At 36.1% G+C, this 14,384-nt stretch overlaps 1 pseudogene; it reads left to right on the top strand.

Annotated features, from left to right (window-relative positions):
* Positions 1–6,519: 6,519 nt before the first annotated feature.
* LOC147622636 (histone H3-like centromeric protein cnp1 pseudogene) lies at positions 6,520–6,966 on the top strand (annotated as a pseudogene).
* Positions 6,967–14,384: the final 7,418 nt, after the last annotated feature.

Here is a 14,384-nt window from a genome sequence, read left to right as displayed (position 1 = left end):
GTTTTAATTATCCTCTTTGATCTTTATTAAACTATTTCAATGTGGTTCTTGTTTTAATTTCAACCATTTCTTGCCATTTCTTAAAATTTTCCAAAAGCCATAGAGCCCCAAACGATAATGCAATAAGCAAAGTTCCACCAATGCATGTGTATGTGCATCCCTTCTATCCCATGTGGCTTGTTTTGTTGTTGGGAGGTGCGTAGGCAAATGCCACATTTATATCTGAACTACTATCACCATCCAAAGTACATGTACTATCTTGCACTGTGGTGAGATAGAGTATGACTATTGCAATTCCAATTACAACATTTCAAAGCCCTTTGGCAACAACCAATACATGACGTATCATATAGGACTATAGTGGGTAGTTAGTGACTCAATGCTAATAACAACATTTCATAAGCCCTTTGGCAACCAATACATGACATCTCATATAGGACCCTAGTGGGTAGTTAGTCCCGTCAAGCTTATCCTCAGTGAAAGCATCCCAAATGCGTCACTACCTGCCAGTTCACCTACAAATAACAAATCTTTGACACAAAATGAAAATGTCCCAAAACTACTGCAGGTATTGTCAATGCTCCATTGAATGCAATCAAGATGGTTGCTGGTAGATCATTGGGATGTGACGAAGAAAACCTACAAAATGTTTGAAAAATGGTAGAGTTTAGAAATATTACTAGCAAGAATACAAAAGTTGATAATGATAACGATGTTATCAAAGCTATGAATGATGAGCTTGAAGATGCAATATCGAAAATGACAACAGTCCTATCTGCACATGCAATGGTGCTTTGCAGTGAAGAAAAAAGAAAACCCAAAATCGAACAAAGCTCGCATTGACACTCCTCCAGTATGTCTACAAAAACTTACAGCATGCGAACACACCCCAAAACACCTCAAAAAACGAAAAAATTCTATTTACATAGCTAGCATAGTCAACAACACACTATAGGGTATACCTTCTCCACCTAAGAGGATAGATCAATTCGAGGGGGTGAGGGGGGCCAAGAGAACCTACTTTGATACCAATTGTTGGAGTGGATAGAAAGTTAGCAACACACATACATATGCAACAAGGAAGGAGAGAGAGACAAAAGCACAACACTCAAAGTAGATTGATGAGAATGAGTGAAGTCTAAGTGAAGTGACATGATAAGTTCACTCACACACTCATAAGAGTGTGTACACGCTCGAGGGAAAGAAACCTTTTGAGGAGGAAAAAAGTTCCTTGACCCGTTATTAGCCACACAACACTACTATATAAATGGCTACAATACCCACACACCTACTACAGAGACACACTCTCTACACACATTTTCACATGCATATACAAATATGCAAACACATGCATACAACCACCCTCTCCACCCACACACACGCACACGTGTACAACCACCCCCTCTCCACCCACACACACTTGCGCACACACACGAAACACATCCACCCACACATGCACATACTTTTACTTACATACATGGGCACATATGCATGTGCACAATCCTAAACCACCTTAACCATCCATTTGTGAAGACACACAAAATACCAGAAACACACACCTAATCACACACCCACACTTACCTATACACGTGCAGACGTCGATATATGCACATGTGCACGCATGCACATGAAAATGATTAAAACACTCGTTTATACGCACACAAAACACACCCATCCGCACTTGCACATTCCTAAAAATATAAGAACCCGCACATGCACACCCCCTACACACATACGTACAACACATACCCCCTACACACATACGTACAACACATACCCCTACATGTGCACACTTTTTACATACAAATTTGGATGCACACGTGCACACTCACTACACATGTGACACTCTCTACATACACACTTGGATGCATGAGCATAGACACATGAAAACACGTGCATATGCATGTGCATACCCCCCCAGCTTTTCTCAACTCCCCCACATTTTTTCTACCCCTCCCCCCAAAAAACTTTAAAAATCAAATTACACAACAATATAGATAGAGAAGAATGTTGTATTACTGAAGTGATATAATAAAGGAAAAATCCCCACACCTACCGTATGATCATGTAAAGAGATCTTTGATGATTGGGTGATCTAGAATTGCTAAGATAGAGGTGTATGCTAGTAAAAAAGCTGAGGAGTAAACTCACAGTGGCGAATGAGATCTTTGCAGATGGTTGAACTAGAACTACTAAGATGGAGGTTCTATGCTAGTAAGAAGGCTAAGGAGTAAACTCATAGTGGTGGTGAATGATGAACTTTGTGGAGAAAGGGGCTCATGATGTATCTATATAGGCATGTGTACGTGGGGTGCCCATGACATGCACGCGTGGCTGCCACCATGTGCACGGAACCTTTTTGTACTTCTTGAAGAAATAATTAAAAACTCACAAATACATCAAAGATTAAAGCAAAGACTTGAATCAAATTGATATCAAAGAGTATACCATAGCATAAGACAAGAGAAATAGAACAACATCACCATCAAGACAAGATTGGGTGCAATCTCCCCCTTCATGCGTGTAGCTCCACTTCCACGACATGAGTATTTTGAGAATTGTATTCAATAAATAGCCCAAGGATCTATTAATAGTTGTGCATACAAAATTGGTGAGAATTGTATTCAATAAATAGCCCAAGGAGCTATTAATAGTTGTGCATACAAAATTGGGCTTGCTTTTCCACTTTTACAAAAATAGCTCAAGCACTAGAGCTTGTTCACACACTAAGTGAAAATAATCAAAATTCTTCTAGCATATATGCTAGGAATATAGCAACGCCATGCATAAGTGTGTATAAATAAACATTTGGCACGTGGCCAACAAAAATAACCTTGTGCAAATTCACACATTCCATTAATAGATCATGAAACTTAATAGATCATTGTTAGCAAAACAAGAAGAGAACAATGTTTTGCAAGATGCTATGCATGACATGGTAATGCAAAATGCCAGTTTGATTAACCATTTTAATGATTTACAGGCTAGCAATAAGAAGATAAAGACAATGCTAGAGAAGACTGTCACTTATGGGCCCACAACGACACAGGAGGTACGTGAATGCCAAAGGTCATATAAACCTATGCACATGTTGGCAAAGACAGGTGGACAATACATGCGAAGGATCTATGCACAACGTGATAACATGCAAAAGATATTTAGCAATCTAGAAAATGAAGTGAAACAAGGAATTGAAAAGGTACTCACTAAAGATATGGTGAAGTTCGCACTTCAATGCCCAAAGTTTAAGTTAGTTGGTGATGAAGTTATCATACAATGCTTATAAGAGATAAGTGATTCCTTCACATCAAATGATATGCAGGGAATATGTGATAAGGTAGGAATAAGTTCTTAGTCTTATGGCATGATATACAAACATATAGATACAAGGTTTAAAAAAGTGTTGCAAAAGAAAAGGGTATTGCCTCTTCCTAAACCATTTCATGTGGTGCAAGCATGACAATCATTAAACAGTAAGGTGGAACAATTAATTGGTGAGCCAATGCACTTATGTCACAGACATGTATGTAAGTATGGGTCAAAGGAAGTGCCGTTTGTCTTGCACACAAATAACAATTTTGTATTAGATGTATACAAGTTACAATCTCTAATGGTAAAATTTTACAGTAAATCTGTTTTGTAGAATGTGGAGGCAAGCTAAAATTTGTTTTGAAGCTTGATTAAAGTGAGGTTATCAAAGGTCAGAAGTTAGAACGTGTTAGTCTAACTCTCATGAATAGAGCACTAAATCCTAACATCTTGCCTGGTCATCCTGATTACTTTAGTGTACAGTCTGAGAATGAAATTCGGTGACTTGCTGCATTTGAAGTACCAAAGGAAGATCATGAGATTTTGAAGATTTTCTTTAACTTGACAAAGATATCTAATACAGTGCAACGTCAAAATCATGGTGGTGAAAGTTTGCACGTGGAAGGTTATGGTGAGTATCAAGTGGAATGGCACCTTGCTGGAGATCTCAAAACTTTGAAGTGCATGTTTGGTGTGTTAAATGCAGCAAATGCAGAGTTTTCTTGCATATATTGTATGTGGTCTAGAAAGAAAGGTAAGAATGGGAAGAAACAGGTAGAGAAGGGTGTCCTACACATGATCAATTTGTTTGCCGTGGGAGCCAAATGATACGAGTAGATCCGAAGTGGGATCCTATTCTTGACATCCCCTTGACAAGAGTACACTTTTGCACTTTGCATGCACTAGTGAGGATCATAGACAAATTGGTTTATGAATATGTGTGTTTTTCTTATAAAATGCAGCCAGCTTCTGACGCCCAAGAAACATGTAAAACGGTGGAAGAAGTATTATCTGAGATGGGTTTACATCGAGGCCAGGTAGAAATAAAGAAGGATGAAAAAAAGTTTGGAGCAAGCGGCAATGTACCATGTAAGCCTTGCTTTGGCGGCTCAAAAGCAAGGAAATTCCTCTCTGTACCACGAAATGAAAATGGAAAACTACTAGTACAACAACTAGAGAAATATGAAGCATGGAAAAAGTTACATATGGCCATTCCTGATCGAAGCAATGGAGGAAAGACTAGAGTAGCAAAAGCAAATGTGTGGATTGCTCTTGACAAATTGGCACTGCTTTTGCAAAAGATGACATTTGGACCAGATGATTCCAAGGAGTTTAAGGAGGTGATTGGTATATTCTATGTATCAGTTGTTGAAGCTTGGACTTCAAGTAGTATAACACATTACATGATAAGTGTGACATTACAATTAATTTATATGGTTTTAGAGACTAAATATGATTACATTGTTTATTGATGTAGTATATATTGCATGCTCATGGTCCTTACTTTGCAAATGAAGGAAGTTTAGCGATATGGTCTACACAGGGCATGGAGCGATCTCATTGGCAAGCACGATGTGCTTTCCAAAAGACAACTGCTCATGGAGGTGGAATCTATGATGTCAATCCAATGACACAATTACTTCTATGGTGGTATAGAAAGATAGTAATAAGATTAGAGGAGAAGAAACCTATGTCCAATGGATCATAGGCACTACACAGAGTCATATGTGAGGTTAGAAAGGCATGATTTGAGAATTCATCAGGTAGAGAGAAAAATGATGCATGGTTGAGAACTCAAGAAAGAGAGGGAAGCAAGTGGAAAATCCGAGAGTCAAGTGTTTCAAATGAGCAAATGCAAGGTTAAACTTTGTAATTTTTTGTTGATGCAAGTATTACTCTACTAAACCAAAATGGCTTTCACATAAAGCTTTGTAAACATATCACCCATAATCTCACTAACTATATAACCATAATATTAAATGATTTTATGTGTGAGTATATGCATACCTGTGTGTGAACAGTTGTGTTATTTTTAAAGTTGACTAAACTATTACTTATAAGTGCTTATAAGTGGTGAGACACTTACATTTTATAGTCTTCTAGTTTTCAAGGCATGGCACGCACCAAGCAAGGTGCTAAGAGGAACCCTACTAAGGCTCGCCAAACACAGTCCCAGGTCAATATACCAACAGAGATTGATAGTGAGCGCACTCAATCTGACAATCCAGGAGGCACTACTACAGGGACAACGCATCCACATCTGCCATGTCACAAGAAGCGTAGATGGAGACCAGGCACTCTTGCTCTTCGAAAAATAAGGAAGTATCAAAAAAGTACAAACCTAATCATACCGAGGGTGCCATTTGCAAGACTGGTGAGAGAGATATTGCAAGATCTCGTGCGAATGTCTCATAATAGGTTCTATGCAAGACTTAGTTCTACAGTCAACAATGTGCCAACGATGGTCAGCCCAAGCGTTGCTAGCTCTTCAAGAAGTAGCTGAGGCATATTCGGTGGACCTCATGCATGATGGTCAGTTGTTGGCAGCTATTCATGCCAAGCGCATCACTCTTATTATGGACAAGGATTTGAGACTTGTACGAAGGATTCGTAATAATGGCGATGCCTTCAGTTTGAACATGGATAATATGATTTGAGTACATCATATGATGCATTGTAAACCTGTGTTTCAATGTACTTGTAATCTATGAGAAGTGTTTTTAATACAAGTACAATTTGATGTTTCTTTCTCAATATCTTGGGTGTTATTATCTTTTTCTCGTGTATAGTTTTTCAAGTTTATCAAAAGCATTATTTTTTTATTCACAGGCCTCATATGGATTTAGGTTTTTTCACAAAACATGTATGCATGAAAGACTATAAGTGTATAAAATTTCAATGAATTTAGAAATTTTAAATTTTTTTATCTTTACTATTTTTTTAAATAAAAATTACTCTAAAAATTAGATTACTTTAAACATAGAACAAAGTTCTAGAAACCCTTGGAAATTAGTGAGAGGTTGCATCAGAGGGGCTCTTATAAATAAGAAAGTTACTAAATATAGTAAAAATTACTAAAATATTTAAGAGTTATTTATTTTCATTCTATAAAAATATAAATATAAGTTATATTTTCAATTTTTGAAGTTATAAATATAAGTTTAGAGTCTTTCATTTTCATTCTATTCTTGTTTAATCTTCTTCAAGAACATGGCTCGCAACACCAAGCAGACTGCCAAGGGAGTTGATCTCGTGAAGATCAGGGCCCCACCACCGCCCACACATCGTAAACGTCGGTGGAGACTTGGCGCCGTCGTTCTTCAAGAAATAAGAAAGTATCGGAAGACGACAGACCTTCTGATCCCGAGGAGACCTTTTCATTGCCTCGTTAGGGAGATCATGGATGATTTGAACAAGAGTTGGATATCTCGATGGTATCGTCGGGTCGGCAATAGTGAGGCTTCCACACAATGGACAGTAGTAGCTTTGGACGCTCTTCAAGAGGCTACTGAAGCTTTTTTGGTGGGCATGTATGGTGACACAGTGTACACAACAGTCCATGCTAAGAGAGTCACCATCACTGCTGACAAAGATATGCGGCTAGTTCTATGCATGCGGAAGTGGAGGGAAGATTATGGTGATGAGCCACAGTTTTAGGGAGATCTTGTAATCTCATGTATATGCCACAATGTAATCTCATGTGATCATGATGTAAATGTTTTACTTAATGAAAATATTTTTTTTATATCCTTGCCAAGTGTCTACTTGATTATATTTGGCAATCATAATTGTATTGTGATTTTAATTTCAAATTAATGATTAAATATTATTTGTTGATTGCATGAATACAACAAACTTCAAAAATATGTTTTTATTAATATAGAAACTGTTACAATGACAAAGAAGCAAGTACAAAAACCCTAAACTCTGCGCCTCTTAGTACTAGGCTCAGTAGAGTCAGTAGAAGCTTTAAGTGAAGGAATTATAATAAAATTTCCATCGAGCTCGAGTTGGATAGCATGAAGATCAATTTTCCCAGTAGCAAGGCCTAGGCCAATAAGTGAATGAATCTTCCCTCCACGCTGAGCTTCGAACAAATATAGGAGCTTGGAGCACTTCACAAGCACCACCTTCTCTAAGCTTGATTTCATAGGCATGGACTTGAATGCAGCACCCTTTGTTAAAGCCTTGATCTTCATGAGAGAGACTTGTCCATCAGGGGAGCATATTTTGTGAAAGACAATGATGTCTTGGAAGATCTTGCCAATATACTTCTTCAAAGATGCATCTTGGACTCTTCCTCTGCCACCCCTTGTTCCACTAGCTCTTGATGCAAACTCATCGACATAGACAATTTCTTGAAGAAAATATTTGCATGCAAAAATAAAATATAAAAAATTATTCCAAAATATAATTGCATGAAAAAAAATATTTTAAAATGAGTTGAAATTGTCTGTGCGGGGCCTCAGGGGCCTAGGGACCCCACACATGTAATCTTGCATGCATCGGGGCGCCCTCCTCCAGGCATGCCAGTCGAAGTTGCAGAATTAGGGCCATCCTCGCCAGCCTTCGTCGGCTGGCATGCCTGGAGGGTCCCAATGCATGCTAGATTACATGTGTGGGATCTGAGGCCCCCACCAAAATTTTCAAGAAGATTTTAATTTTTTTTAATGTACCTTCTCAGGCTCATCGTTTTGTTTCCCGATCGGTGCATCTAGGTCTGCCCCAGTGATCCATGTAGAGGGTCCGAGAGGTCAATGTGTGGTCGAGGTCCAAAGAGCTCCTCCTGCAACCACTCAAATTTTGCATCTGAGATATTATAGTCAGGAGCAACTTGTGCAGCACTTCTTTGGATGTGGATGATTGCAGAGACATCATCCATGCTTGTGCCATCGTTATCGGCCAATCTCAGTTACTTGTGGAGGGACATCCAAAGTGTCAAAGTCAACGAGGTCTTCATCAACATCCCGGATAAGGTGGCAGTACAGCTCTTCCTCCCTGAAATCAAAGACCTCAAGGACATCCTACATAAGCAAGTACTCGACACCATCTATAGTGATGGCACTCAATAATGCAAGTTTTGCATTCTTAGTAGGATGGGCTGCCTCTTGGTGGATAGTCGACAAGTCCAAAGACAAGCTACGTGCCTCCTCCTCTTGCTTGTCCAGGGCTCCTTCTCTTCATAGGTGAGAAGAGGCACTATTGGCTCCTCATCATTCTCCTCTTCAAAATCAGAGCATAATATACAAATAGCAAAGGCAATATCTCGCTCGATGAGATCGATCGGGTCTGCCTTCTCAAAAGTGAGGGGCACAAAGGTAGATCGGAAGGGGGGGGAGACATGTGCAAGTGCTCTTTGCACAACCTTTCTATGGTTGTCACCACTCTTCATGGAGGAGGAACTTTAGGGGTATCCACCAAGCAGTGGAGTCAGGGATAAAAAATGTGATATCATCACATCCCGCGTAAAAATATGCAAGGACTGAGCTATCAGGCTCTAGAGTCCTAAATATATTCTCTAGCTCAACACTATAACAAAACCTAGGGTAAATTTGGTCCCACATCTGACAGTAACGGGTTTCACTCATCCACTATGGTGCGAATGCATCATGATGAGAAGCCGTGGTGAAGGCGTAAAGGGAGGAACAAGCAAGGTGGATAGAAAGTGAGAGATAGAGAATGCAATAGAAGTGAATGAAAATAACCTCTACTTATATTTATAAATATAAATTTATATATTATTTCATTAAAACTTTAATAAAGTAATATATATTTTATTAAAATTTTAATGGAGTAATATTTATTTCATTAAAACTCCAAGAGCTCTAACACATCCTGCATGAGGAGGTACTCCACCTACTTCACACGATCTAAACAAATGTGTAAACAAACTAACTAGAACAAACCAACTTAGAGCACATCTCTAGAGCCTGTGGAGGGTTTCATGGTAGCATGAATATCAGTTTTTATCTTTACCCTACATGCTTCTGACATGTTCTTTACCCTACATGCTTCTGACATGTCTAAGCTAGGATTATACCATTACTGGACAACGGTGGTAGTGGAATGTACTCCAAGCTATGTCTCTCCACACACACAACATATGTGAAATCATAAAAGTAAACATTCTGAGATGCCAATTTGCTTGCACTCTTATTGTCATAGATCAAGGCATCTATCTCTACATGTAAAACATTTAGCTTTCCACTTAAGCACTCTACATTTTGCCATTCATGCAGAGTTGATGGATATACGCTGTAAGCAACAAACATGCTTGTATTAAAACTCTATCTAATAACCATGGACTCAAAGCACAAGAATATAAAGCACAGAGATATAAACTTACTGTTAGGCTTATGTCTCGCATTGAAGTTGCCACGATGCACTCGAATCTCTTTGTGCATATAAACATGTTGAATGAAAGCCTTTGTTATTATACCATTGGTGCATCTCCTGAACTCTATGATTCTACCTTTCCATTGTTTGTTGGGGTCTGTTACATCTTTGAGCTTGACCTTGAAACTCCCACGAGTACTTGGTCTCATTAAAATCCAATTTAGCTTACTGTATTGATCAGGGATCCAATTACCTTCATCATCTCTCCTATTAAACACCTCCATTGTGTGAATATTGCTGATATTCCTTCTCCTTGAAGACATCTACAATAAAAAACAAAGCACCAAATTAATAAAGTTAGACTGCATGATTAATAAATATCTATGTTAAGATTGTAAGTAATAAATAAACATTATAACAACAAGAAATAATTAGCAACCTATTGCTTTGATTCACACAAACTTGTTGCTAACAACCTATGAAAATGAACATAAACACATCAAGACAAAACATAAACAAACCCTAAAGCTATGATCATTACTCATCACAAGTATTTTATACCACTTAAAATCAAGATAGTTATCTATGGTGTAGAGAAGATTATAAGCAACAAATAAAGATTAAAACAACACAAAATAAACATCAACTTATTGCTTTGATTTGCACAATCTTGTTGCTCACAACCTTGCTCCTGTGAAAATAAGAAAAAACACATCAAAACAAAACATAAACAAACCTATATTACATCAAGACAAAACATAAACAAACCTATATTACATCAAGACAAAACATAGACAAACCCTAAACATATGATCATTACTCATAAGAATTTGATGCCATTTTAGATCAAGATAGCTATTTGTGGCGCAAAGAAGAGAAAGTTCATGTGAGAAAATGTACATAACTCATAGAGGTTTTGTCCAAATGAGATGAAATTGTATGAGGAGAGAGCTATGGTGGTGGAGAACAACATACTTGTAAAATTTTGTGAAGAAAGAACTAGAGTTGCAGAAGATATGGCAAAATTGAATTCCTCTAAAAAAAGGGGGGAAATGAAAAGGTAGTGAAATGCAAAAGGAGGGAAACTAAAAAATTAAACATAAAAAAGGGAAAACTGAAATTCGATTTTCAAACTTCCATGTGCTGACCACCACAAGGTACATCTGACATGAAAGAATAGTTTATGACATGAAATTTGACATTTCTCTATTTTTTAAAGTTATGGGCGGGCTCTATTATTTTATTGTCCTAAGAGATTTGGGCAAAGATATGATAAAAAGATCCATGTTACATGGATCTAGAATCCCAACTCTCTCATTGGTCAGGCCAATCTTTTCTTATTCACTCCTTAAGGGGCAAAATAGAGAGTCCATATTTTTCCTAATGAGAGTGTCATTGTTGCATGCTTATTATTGGTCATTGGCTTAAAAAACACCTTGTCATTGAGAATCTCATGTCTAAATCATCAACTTAGTCCCATCATAAAGATAGTCTAATGTCATTGAGAATAATGTCTAAATCATCAAGTTAGACTGAGTCATATTATCCTTCCTTCAAAGAAAGTATCATTGATGTTGTGTATATCCACATTCCTTTGTGTACAACCTTGATTCCAACCAATTTCTTATGGCTTGTTTAAAAAATTATTCAACATGCTAAGAAATCCAATTCCCAATAAAGTGTTATATGATACTTATGCTTAGCCGAATGCCTTACATATCTGTTACCAACTTGGTTGATAAGTGATTACCCACCATGTCTTCTTTCTTGGTAGATGTTTGCTAGGCTTGGTCTTCTATGATTCCTACTATTTTTATCCCTCTGCCACATATTCTTTAAGATTTATTCAGATTAATCACAATATGTTGTAGTTTGTACAATATGGAGGTCATTTTCGTAGGATACTTGGCCAAAGTGTGACGTGTTAGCCCATAAGTCACTCTCATGATGAAGCGGCTGTTGCTCACCCCCATCACGATTTGAGCAAGGTGAATAATAATTGAGGATTGGGTGCAAGCGAAACTCCCGCTAGTGGGCTGAGATGTTCAATTGACTGTCTTCCATTATCTTTACTCAAATGTTCAGGATTTTTACTCGAACATTCAAGTTTTTACCTCTTGTCCTATATCTTATGCACACATTTCCTTAAACATTTGTTTTTAATACTTCCAACCCTTAGGATATTTTGCATATATTTCTTTCAACATGAGAGAGAGAGAGAGAGAGAGAGAGAGAGAGAGAGAGAGAGAGAGAGAGAGAGAGAGAAAGATATGATAACAAATCTGGTCATGTATGAAGTATCCTACGTTGAGAAAAATAATGATGAAATATTGATGATGTGAGCATAGTGATGTAAGCAAGTAATGATGACGAGGAATGTTTTAAAAGGAGTCTATGAAGTATCATAGGTTGAAAAAATAATGATGAAATATTGATGATGTGACCATAGTGATGTCGATAGGCAAGCTTATGTAAGTAATGACTAGGAATGTTTTAAAAGGAGGCTTAATCTCCTCATTCACTTGCATTCACTTGTATAACAAGTGATGTCGATAGGCAAGCTTATGTAAGTAATGACTAGGAATGTTTAAAAAGGAGGCTTAATCTCTGCATTCACTTGTATAACAAGCCAAATGGTATCGTATCATTAAACATTTTTTCAAGTTAAATTTAAGTAGTTTAATTCTACATTGTAAGATAATATTAGGTTTCGAGATGGTTTTCATCTAGAAAATTAAAGTGTAAGGTTTAAGATATTTATATTATGAATGAGATTTTATTATTCTATTAAATATTCTAGTGTGAATTATCACTCTAATCCATTGTATATAATATCTAGTTTAATATTTTTCTAATTGAAATTTTATCCAAAGGTGGTTTATTTGTGTATGGTTTATTGTCATTCTATATTGTAAATATTTTGTTAACAAATTAAGCAACATGAATTTTTAAGTTCGTCAACTGCAAGGTGGTTGTTATTAAAAATAAACAAGTTATATTACATTGTTTGGCATCAATCAGGTAATAATAAAATATTATCTAGGTTTTTTTCAAGGTTTTCATTTTGATGTTTGAGATGGACAATAAAGTGGGGATGGACAAATATTTTGTTTTAGTTGATTAAAAGTTTATAGCTATGAAAATTTTGGATATAATTTCTATTTTAATTGTGTGGGCTTCTTAGAAGACTAATATATGTTTTTTGTGTACTTACTTTCTCCTTGTAGTGTTTTTTAAAAGTAATCTTGTATTGACATGTGGATATTCTTCTTAAATCCATTAAAAATGAATAATTTTTTAGGTTGATTATAGTTTTAATATAAAAATCCCTTAAAATATAAAGTAAAATGGATGCCAACAATATCCACATGTCAATACAAGATTTTTCTATTAAAACTATGATCAACCTAAAAAATTATTCATTTTTAATGGATTTAGGAGATCTAAATTATTGAACTCATTTACTCGAGATTATGTTGTACATGTAAGTCTATGTCCTCCTTTAACTTTTTTTGGGGTAAATGTTAATGATTACATCATAAAACCCTCGGTTGAGTGTATTTTTGGTTGATGCATAAGCAAGAAATTAACACTATTTCCTCAAAACAATAAGTTTTACTTGGTGATACTTTTGACAATATTCATGGAAATATGAAGAGTTGAATTTGGAGTGCTTAACAATATTTCGTCAAAACAAAAGTTTTACTTGGTGATACTTTTGTGATAAAGGCAAAAGGCTCTCGATTTTGTTTTTATTGAAATATGAAGAGTTGAATTGGAGAGCTTACAAATTCAAAATCTCTTAAAGTTTGATGTAGTGGTGGCAATGAGAGGACTAAGAAGAAATCTAATTATACACTCATTTGTTAAGCACTTAAAAAACTATTGCGCATTTTATATAATAGCTTGTTTGCAATGTGCATTGAAGAGTTATTTTGAGTGTATTATCCATTTTTTGTCATATAAGAAGGGTAATAATAATCTACTTTGTAAGGATCCATAGTGTATTGTATATCCATAATAGCTTTCCATGAGTTTAAGTTAAATTATTTATATAAAAACCTTTAACTTATCTTTGAATTAACCAATTTTCAAAAGAAATGTTGTCATACCTTAAGCTTTATTAACTCATATCTCCTTTTGTTATGATTTTCTTATGTTGTTTCCATTCTTTTATTAAGTCAATATTAACAGGCTCTAACATTAATGTTTGATCCAATGAATACTTAGGAAATCCAACTTGACAGTATTTGTTTTTCTGAAGAACATCAAGGCGGATTGATACCCCAATCATTCTCATAAACGATACAAACAAAGCGTCTTCATTTGATTGCCAAAGGAAACATAGAAGATAGATTGTACAAGCTATAAGTTCTAAATTTGTAAGCTAATACACTTGAATGTGTGGGACCTAGCAAAGATAATGTTGTTAAGAGGGTCAGTTTTCCTGGTTACTTTGGTTGATGATTATTCAAAGACACTTTGGGTCTATTTGATAAGGAACAAGTCAAATTTATGTTTAGAATTAAACAACAAAAGAATGAAGATTTTTATAACGATGGAGAGAACATCTCAGATACATTTGATGACTTTCTTAAGCAAAGTTGAATTAAAAAGATTACGAATGGCATAATTAGATGGAAATAAAGATGTATACAAAATGCAATGTCTTAGATAAATCACAACCAAAATCGACTACTTTACATGCTAAAGACAAGAGTGAGATACCTCAAATCTAG

This window comes from Cibotium barometz, chromosome 28, assembly GCF_041138505.1.
Source record: "Cibotium barometz isolate CiBa-2024 chromosome 28, ASM4113850v1, whole genome shotgun sequence".
NCBI classification, from domain to species: domain Eukaryota; kingdom Viridiplantae; phylum Streptophyta; class Polypodiopsida; order Cyatheales; family Cibotiaceae; genus Cibotium; species Cibotium barometz.
This window is presented reverse-complemented; position numbering and strand designations above follow the sequence as displayed.